Source organism: Mercenaria mercenaria, unplaced genomic scaffold, assembly GCF_021730395.1.
Source record: "Mercenaria mercenaria strain notata unplaced genomic scaffold, MADL_Memer_1 contig_4408, whole genome shotgun sequence".
In the NCBI taxonomy this organism is placed as follows: domain Eukaryota; kingdom Metazoa; phylum Mollusca; class Bivalvia; order Venerida; family Veneridae; genus Mercenaria; species Mercenaria mercenaria.
In genome coordinates this window covers 36805-47024 of record NW_026462634.1, presented here as the reverse complement: position 1 = coordinate 47024, position 10220 = coordinate 36805, and the positions used below count along the sequence as shown (strand labels likewise).

General features: G+C 33.5%; 1 protein-coding gene across 1 annotated transcript in view; it reads left to right on the top strand.

The window, feature by feature from the left end:
• Window positions 1-1204: 1204 nt before the first annotated feature.
• LOC128553860 (uncharacterized) overlaps window positions 1205-10220 on the top strand; it is a 33702-nt gene continuing 24686 nt past the window's right edge. The window contains exon 1 of the mRNA XM_053535049.1: window positions 1205-1264. The gene's annotated coding sequence lies outside the window, so the exon portion shown is untranslated. The remainder of the gene's footprint in view (window positions 1265-10220) is intronic.

The window sequence follows — 10220 nt, the reverse complement described above, 5'->3', positions numbered from 1 at the left end:
TTAAATAATAATATAGCAAAAAGTCCCCTTGAAAAGGCTCAGTTTCTGGTGACGCACTACAAACAGGTCTCAAGTGACTCAAATATGTTACCTGAAACCCTTCAATACCAGGCAGATTTTGAGTCACGTCACAGAAATACAATATATGAGCCGGGGGAAAATGATACCCCTTTAAATTTACCATTTACTCTTCAGGAATTAAAGGAATACATTTGTTGTAAAGTTGGATTTTTACAACATCAGGTTACGTAACATACAGTTTTAGTATTGCATAATATAATCTAACAGTAATACTTTATCATAAATGTTTGTATTTTCATATAGTATGGTATTTAAGTTTTGAAAGCATAGACTTTTAGCTAGTCTATTAAGGGCATTCAGCTAGTCTATCAAAGACTGCTGATTTATGTAGACAGATCATTTTTCACATTTACACAGTTCAGTATATTCATTTGCTACTTTATTGTTGCTTATATACTTCATAGTCATCAGTACTTTCTGTTCATCTTTATTGTTACAGACTGCATTCACAGGCACCAGTATCGGACCTGGGACAAAGAATATGGCCTTGTTTGTCATCCTAAATGAGTTCAAAATGAAAAATATGTAATGAAATATGAGCCCCCTACAAAAGATACATATGTCTACTGAAGGCCAGAATCTCGAGAATCGAGCCTGCGAGCAATGGGTTCAATTCCCGGGCCGTTGTGAAATAAATTCTCTAGACATTTGAACAAACTACCTATCACTATTTCACATGTGCATTTAGCTACAAAATGAGACCGAGCCCAAGTCTCTAGCCCTCTCCGTTCATGAAATATCTATCAGAAAACGAGCGACTTTTTGCTGCAAGTTCTAGGTAGACAGAAATGTGGCACAACGAAACGGTACGAAATCACGGACTAAAAGATGTTTGTCAGCCTAGCAAGGGTCAAATTCATTTGCCATTAATAACAAGTATTACTAAATATGTAAATCATGGCCACTCACCACCGTCAGTAGCATCTACTATACGTGATATTTACTTTTATATTTTTCCGTCGGTCTTTCAATTGTATTCTCCGCCATTAAAACCGATACGATAATATCCGAGTAGTTTTGTACGAAACGTTGCGATTCTGTCGGAGGTGTGTCGCTATTGGCCAATCAGAAATTGCGTTTAAAAATACCTAATGAATTCTGTGCAATGGCGTAGCATTCAGTTGAAAGACAGTGGAAAAATTTGAAACGCCAATATCGCGTGTTTGAGATTCAACTGACGATTGTGAGTGGCCTTAGTTTATGTGTTTATTTATACTATTTAGTATTTTTTATTGAATTTGAGCCGTACTCGGCGGACAACCATACTTTAGTCTATGTTTACGTACCGATTCTTTGTGCCGCATTTATATCTACCAGGGACTTTCAGCAGGAAATCACTCGTTTCCTGATAGATATTTCATGAACGGGAAGGGCTAGAGACTTGGGGTCGGTCTCATTTTGTAGCTAAATGTATACAGGAAAAAGTGATAGGTAGTTTGTTTAATTGTCTAAGAAATTTATTTCACAACGGCCCGGGAAGTGAACCCTTTGCTCGCAGGCTCGATTCTCGAGATTCTGGCCTTCAGTAGACATATGTATCTTTTGTAGGGGGCTCATATTTCATTACATATTTTTCATTTTGAACTCATTTAGGATGACAAACAAGGCCATATTCTTTGTCCCAGGTCCGATACTGGTGCCTGTGACTGCATTTAATATCATTACATATTTTCATTTTGTATTTCCATCAGCTATTTTTAGTAAGACCAGCTATGAAAGAACTTTGAGCTATTTTTAGATTATAGACAAAGAGTTTACATAAGCATTGTCAAGGTCATAGCTGATTTGAAAGATAAATGTTGAATGGCTTATCAGAAAAATGCTGACCAATCAGAATGTACTTTACATCCTTCATGGATGACTGCATTCTGGAAGAGTTTACCTCAGTAGAATTTGAGAGCCATTTCTTCACTCTGTAAGGAATTTTTGGACTGACAACATCTTAAAAACTCTCTTAGGGTTTAGTAATTAATAATCAATTAATTTTGTATTTATTTTTGGCTATTTATTTAACCTAAGAGTTTTACTAAATTCATAGTAACTTTTCTTTAAATCAGTAAGTAATTTTCTTTAATTAAGTAACTTAATTTCTATTGTTTTAACAGCAATTACTCCAGATTTTTATCTTTAAATACTTCAGTAATTATGGGTAATTAATTTATATTGCTGTTATTTTTAGGCACAGAGTCATATAAGTACAGTCACAAAATACATTAGGATACTTTAATTATACCATTTAACTGTGAATATTATTTACTGATTTGTCATCTTTATCAGTATTTTTGGCATTTTTCTAACTTGTATATTTAGATCACTTTGTAAAATATTAGTTTAGAAAGATAAGTAAAAATTTGGTTGGTTTTCGAATTAATTCAGCATTTGTGGTTTTATTTTCCCTTTCAAAGCAAAGGGTGGTGTCATCCTGACGTGTCAGTTATTCTGACGTAATAATTTACTACTAGTAATCTGCTAGACCACTGCTTCCAAGCAAACTATTAAACGAACATATAGTCATACTGTTCAAAAAGACAGCGGTTAAGTAAACTAAATTTTTATTCCCCACAACACATTAATAAAAGGCGTGATTCTGCGGCGGGGCTTGATATCCTGTCCTACCAAATGTTCAAGCACCTGCCCGATACTGCACTGGAGTTATGGTTGATACTATATAACAGGGTGTGGCAGGGGGGTGTGTACCCGGCAGTATGGAGGGAGGCATGCGTGATACCATTACACAAAAATGGTAAAGATAAGAACGATCCCAAATCGTATAGACCAATTAGCCTTACCTCCCACTCAGGGAAATTGCTTGAGGGGATGGTTAAGGCCCGTTTGGATCATTTTTTAGAATCAAATAACATTATAAACCCCTTTCAATCTGGCTTTAGAAAGGGAAGAAGCACTTTGGATCAGCTTGCTCGTTTGCAGCATGATGTGATCTATGCCAAAAACAGATCACGTTCAGTGCTAGCAATATTTTTGGATTTAACTGCAGCCTTTGATTTAACTTGGCACTTTGGTGTACTATATAAGCTTAAAGAATATGGTATCACGGGTGCCTGCTTCCAATACTTAAGGTCCTTCCTTGAGGGCAGGAAAATTTCTGTTAGGGTAGATGGGGTACTCTCGGATCAAGAACCTCTTGAACGCGGGACACCTCAAGGTTCGATCCTCTCACCGTTGCTCTTTTCTATTATAATCAACGGTCTCCCAGATACTCTTTTAAACTCTGGGATGGTCATCAGCCAGTTTGCAGATGATTCTGGAACATGGAAATCAGGGTCCAATGTGGTCAAACTAGCCCAAGAAGCACAGGCAGGGTTGGGCTCTCTATGGGGATGGGCTAAAAACTGGGGATTCAAAATTTCTGAAACTAAAACAGTAGCTATTCTTTTTGGAAATCAAAAACAGCACACTTTGAACGTTAATTTAGGCGGCACACCAATAAAATTTGTTAAAGTTGCTCGATTTTTAGGAGTATTATTGGATAAAAAACTCACATTCGAGCAACACATATTAGACTTGGTCAAACGGTGCCAGAGGGACTTAAATGTTATGCGGATGTTAAAAGGCACAGATTTTGGGACTGATAAAAACAGCCTTTTACTACTGTACCCTCATACGTTCAAAAATAGATTATGGTGCTCAAATCTATTCTGGTGCTAGCAATACTCTACTCAAGAAGCTTGATAGAGTTCAAAATACTGCCCTGAGGTTGGACCTGGGTGCCCTCAGCTCCACCCCTGCACATGATCTTGAGGTGGAGGCAGGAATACCTCCCCTGACACTAAGAAGAATGGAACAAACATTAAAATATTGGACCAGAATTAAGGCCTGTAAAACTAATAACCCTGTTCACTCTTTATTAGCGACAGGATATTTCGCTAGGTCTAAATTCAAAAACTACAGTCTTCCATTTGGTGCTCATTCTCAGGAACTAGCTGAAAATTGTGGCTTAAAGGATGTAAGAGTTGCTGAACACAGGCCCTCCCTGGTTCCGCCATGGACTCTCAAATTGCCAGATATAGATATTTCATTAACAGAAAAAGTGAATAAATCTGATTTGCCGCAATTCGCAAATACAGAAACAAAAATCTATTTTGAAAAATATACAGGTCATTTACATATATTTACAGATGGATCAAAATGTCCAAAATCAGGCAAGGTAGCTTCTGCTGTTGTGGTACCATCAAAGAGTTATGAACAAATAGACAGGTTAACTAACAATACATCCATCTATACAGCAGAACTCCTTGCCATCAGAAACTCTATGTGCTGGATTTTGGCCAACAAACCAAGTAAAGTGGCCATATTTTCAGATTCACTCTCTTCACTGACCTCACTGTAATCAAATAATAGTCAGTCGAGGCCAGAATTGCTGACAGAAATTATTAATTTATATAATGAGGGCCTAAACGCAGGTCTAGATGTCACCATAGTATGGTGTCCAGCACATATAGGTATATCTGGTAATGAGAGAGCGGACTTGGCGGCCAAGGCGGGACTGTTGTTAGACAACATAACCAAAAATATTGACCTCTCACCCACTGAGGTATATTCCAGGATTCGAACCTATATTCTTGCCAAATGGCAAGCATCATTGCCTCTAGGCGAACCAAAAATTAAACATATTAAGACCTCAGTGGGGCTCAGCCGTCCACATAACTATTCACAAGATAAAAAAGTAGATAAGGTCATAACACGGCTGAGACTGGGTACAAACCTGCTGCCAGGCCTTAACTATACACTTAAAAATATACTAGATCCACCAAAAACTAATAGAATAGCTGTTTTTAAAGCATTAGAAAAATTTATTTTAGATTGAAGATTAACAGATAAAATTTAAATATAAATATCAATATGCTCTACTGCTTCCCACATGTGTTTCCTACCTTATTTAAAACATTAAGTACAAAAATAGTATAATGGCTTATACTGATATTCTTATACTTGACAATAGAATGACAAGTATAATATTTTATGAGATAAAACTGATATACTTATATATTTATAGTAAAGGTCTAGCTGAGTGATCTATCAGAATTGCTTTTTGTAATGTTGAATCTAGTTTTTTATGAAATTCTCAACTTTTTATACTTGACAAAATAATCATGTATAAAGGTATATTTATTAGATTTGTCAGAAATAACAATCCATTTTTATTAAGATTTCACTAGTGGTATCAATATGTATAATGAAAAAATCAGATTTTATAATATTAATAATGTTTCATACTTGACAACAACAAGAAGTATGAAATAAATTTGTCAGATTTGTCAGATATAATAATTATCTCCATCAAATTCTAAGTTGTGTTTCCTAGAGGAGCGTGCGGACTGACCGTACATCCTTGCTGTATTTAATATAGTTGTAAAGTCTAAAAATTAAAAATATTAAATAAATAATATAAGGACTGTCTTTGATATATCTTATTACTTTAATAATATAGAGCACAAAGATGGGTAAGCAGTAGACACAAAATAACAACAACAGAATAGATCTAGGGGTGCTAGTAGTTTTTATATGGATAATAAATTAATAATAGTTATCCATCTGTTTTTCAATAATTTATAGAGATATACCAAAATAAGAATATTTAATTTAAACAGTAGGCACTTTGTGCCCTGTATTATGTTAATTAAGAACAAATTCCGAAGGCGGCCAGTCTTGCTTTCAACCAGTGACCATACTAGTATGACACTAGAAATAGTAATATAATTAAGTTTCCTTGCAACAATTTATATCATACTAGTATCAATAGACTAGTATAATTATTTAATAGTGAATCAGAACATAACTAGAAGCTTGTAGTATCATACTGCTGTTTCTATTTCATTTTTAATAAGAAAGTAAGGTTGATGTCTGGTATATGTAAGGATCGTCTGAACAGTCTTACATCCCTCTGCATAACTGGATATCAACCTGAAACCAAAATACATACTAACAGCAAATAAACAGTTAGGCGGTCAATTTATACTAACAGCATCTTTGGTTACATACTGACAGCAGATTGATATATATTGGTGTTTACTACAGCTTCTTTAATACATATTATTCATTGTTGTCTGGTGTGGTAGACAGATTATATATTGAATAAGAAAAAATTAAAATGAAGTGGGGTAATATAGTAAAATTGAGGATAATTCATGTTAAAAACATATATTTTAAGAAAAAATGATTATAAGTAGCAGTAATAAAGCTATATGTTAACTAATAATACATAAATAAGGATATAATAGAGATAAGTATATGATAAAATGCTAGTTTATATATAAAATCAATAAAAATAGTAATAATATAGTATATGACAGTCCCAGATAAGATGGTGACTTTGAGATCCATATTATATATAGAAAGGGATGAGAGAAAATTATCCTAACTCATAGTTATTTAGATATATATTTACACGGCTAAATACAACAAACAGAATCTAAAAATATTAAAAAGTAAATCTTTTAGAAAGAAAATAAGGATGGGTGAAAATGGCTTTTTTTCAAAAGTAGATTTTTAGTTTTTGACGTCGGAAATTTTTTGGGTATGGGTGTGATATGAATGGTTGATAACATTAGATGCGCATATATACAAAGGACAAAATATGAAAATTTCGTTAAAAAAATTATCAAGAAAAAACGTTTTTTTAGAATTCTCTAAATTTACCATGTTTTCCTCCCCCCTAAAAAACGTTAAAAAAAACTAGTGGGAAAATATATTATATAATGAACTTCAAATATAACATTTAAAAAGTAGTTTCTGAAAGTTTGAATAAAAAACATCAAAAAATGGTTGCTTAGCAACCGTTTTCTATACATATATAAAAATTCATGAAATGGCCGTATTTCCCCTAATATGTAATAGATTTTAATCATATTTGATAAAATAACACCTATATTATAGATAAACATAATAGACTAAATGTGATTTGAATATGTATTAAGATATAAGTACTAATGTGCTTTGAAATTTTTTACAAATCCTGACAGAATGTTGATAGAACAACGTATTACACCCTGCAGGATACCTCAAAACAACCTAATTGGAGCCTCACATTCCATTAGAATCACGTGGTGTCTGGGTTATGTCTGCGCTATATTTAGTAACTTCGGTTAATTTTTAGAACATTTTAGTTCAACAATATAAGTAGGGAGAATTGGGATTAATAAATAAAAAAACAAAACAAAATAAATACAGGAGACTGGCCGCACCGGAATAGTGAATCACTAGAAGGAATAGTCGAGACATATTATATTTATCTATAACCGGTCACCCCAGAGAACTCTAATAACTGCTAAGATATGAATTCAGCTATATTTACTAATAGCTGATGCAGTTAAGGAGAGAAAGACAGGTGTAAACAAATAGAACAAAAACAATAATTAACTAAAAATGTGTTTGTTGTTTGATGACCTGTATCCTTATAAGACAGTACAGACGCCATGGTGTACACGAATGTTATATTAAAATTGCATAATTTTAATTGTTGCCATATCATGTGACCCTTATATTTAACTTGTATATATTTCACATGTAATTATTTTATATATTCTGTTATTTTAACAGTGGCCCTAATAAGTAAGCCGTGAAGCGGTGTCTTACATATATTTGATTGTTTTTATTACTTACATTTTAAATAGGGTCACATGAGAGGCATTGTCTTAAATGTTTTTGTCTGATGACCAATATTGTTTATATGGGAGGTCGGAAGCTACATGTTGCCTGATATGTTAAAAGACTCCATATTGTACATAAATATTTTTTCCTCTTTTAACATATATAATTTTAGCAGTTTACTGCAATAATGGGCTCATTGTAAATAATATGGAGTATAAGTCACCTTGAGCCCATACAAGAGTGGGACTATCTTATATATTATGTTCATCAAGATAGCCGCACCACATACCAGGCAACACAGAAATTACTGATAGCAAAATGGGGCATTATTGTACAACTCAGAATTTTTCTGAGGGGTTCGAATCTCAATGTGTTATCTGGCAACATTGTTATTCATATATGGTCATCAGCAAAACCCAGTAATAATAAGGTCCAGACAATATACAAGTATGAAAATTGAATATAGATAAAATGACTGAGACAACATATAAAAAATGGTAAATTGCTATTCAAAATTATTTTATTAAGTATTAAAAATGATTATTTTCCATCTACAGCAACAATCAGGTGGCTCAGTTCGGTTTTTCTGGATTTTCATAAAAATCGGATTGACCTACTTGATTTGTAAACAACTTTCAGTCAGCCAATCACGACAAAGGATGCAATGAGGTCTAAGCCAATCAGCGCTGGCCTACCAAAAGCGTGGTTCGGCTGGTAAATGTAAACAAACCAAAGTTTCTTAGGGAATTTAGGACTTTGTTGTCTCTGTCAGTCCTTGAATATAGTTTTTAAATAAAAAATAAGTTTTAATAAATGATATATCTTAAAATGGGGAAAGCAAAATGCCTTGATACACTATATGAGGTACATAACAGAGGCCAAATACATATAAATGATGACACACAAATAAGACAGTCTACTACTATTTTTCTTCTAACTGTAGTTTTTAAAGTAAATGTATGGGATTAAGTTCCCATCTTATTCACAGCCCACTGGCGGTTACTTTAACTTACTTTGGACTGTGAATTATGGTACACACTCTACATGTAGCATATAAAGTGTAGTTAATTAATCGTAGCTATGCTCGCCCATATGGCGAGGGTAAACAACCTCAACACACACACTTGATCTTAAAGTCAAAACAACGCGCTATCGTGGTCATGCATTAATCAATCTAAGCTAAAAAAAAATTACGGTCGGCAGTTAAAATTTACACAGCTATTTTTTTTAGGCCCTATGCCTATGGGATCACAGCAACGTATGTTACAAGTTAGTACTTATTATAATAATTGAACTTTTGGTATTAAAGTATGTATATAGTGTTTATGGAAACATGGCGTTTCGTATTGCACTCGCGATGCTGAACTGCTACTGTACGACGCACAATGTTGAATATGCACGATACAATGCGTGACATTTTAACGCACCGCAGTAAAAAAATGTCGCACGTGCTATAATATATTATTAACCATTTCAAACCCTACAAATTAAGTTTTATAACGTACTGAATTCATTCAGTTTTCCCGGCCACCCTATCGTGATATACATGATGGCAACATTATGAATTTTTACTTGAATATTAAATTCCAGCTGAGACATGACAATCCTTACTGAATAGTTACTTGAAAATAGTCATGAATTTAAAACTTAAATTAACATGCAATTTTAATATCAATTAAAATGTTCCATTATCGAAAGCATGACTCAAAATGTCAATATGAAAATGTCTTTGCGTGACCTCAGTCATCAAGACCGAGCCTGTATTAATCATTTTTCAAAATCTGATACCAGATTATGTGAATACGAAGTGGCTATTCCTTTTTTTTATTTTTAAACATGCTGACACATAAATGATTCAGGATGTTGTCGCTAATTATGGTAATGTTTCCGATAAGCTATTCTTTTTTTTTATTTTCAAACATGCTGATACATAACTAATTCAGGATGTGGTCGCGATAATATGGTAATGTATCAGATATCGTTTCGGCGGGGATAAAAGATACATGTATGAGAACTTTCTGTATGTGTACACAAAATGTTGAACGAAATCATTCAAGATATTTCATTAAAACTTCTATCTTATGGAACATTCTACAGTTATCAAAATTAATGAAAGATAATGACTTTTTCCATACAGAAGTCTACCAGAACACTGTATTTATACTATGCAACAAAAATTAAACTGACTTTCATTTTATTCAGAATTTTAATTATTTTTTCACAACAATATTTTGTACTGCTTTTTTTCTTATCTTGTTGCTAGAAAACCAAGTCTAGGATGGACGAACACAAATTAAAACCAAACTGTTTTATAGGAATCGCCGTCATCTTCAAATCCATGTTTCAAGTTGTACTTCTTAAATGCATGAACTTATTAATTTTAAGGTGAAGTATTATCGTAGTATCGTGGGTTCGAAACTTCACATGTCGTGTAGTTCAAGTCGCACGGAAGATAGGTAATGCCAGAAATGTCTCGATATCAAAACAAAATGTTTAAGCATATGGATATTCGAAGAACATGCTAAAGGCAA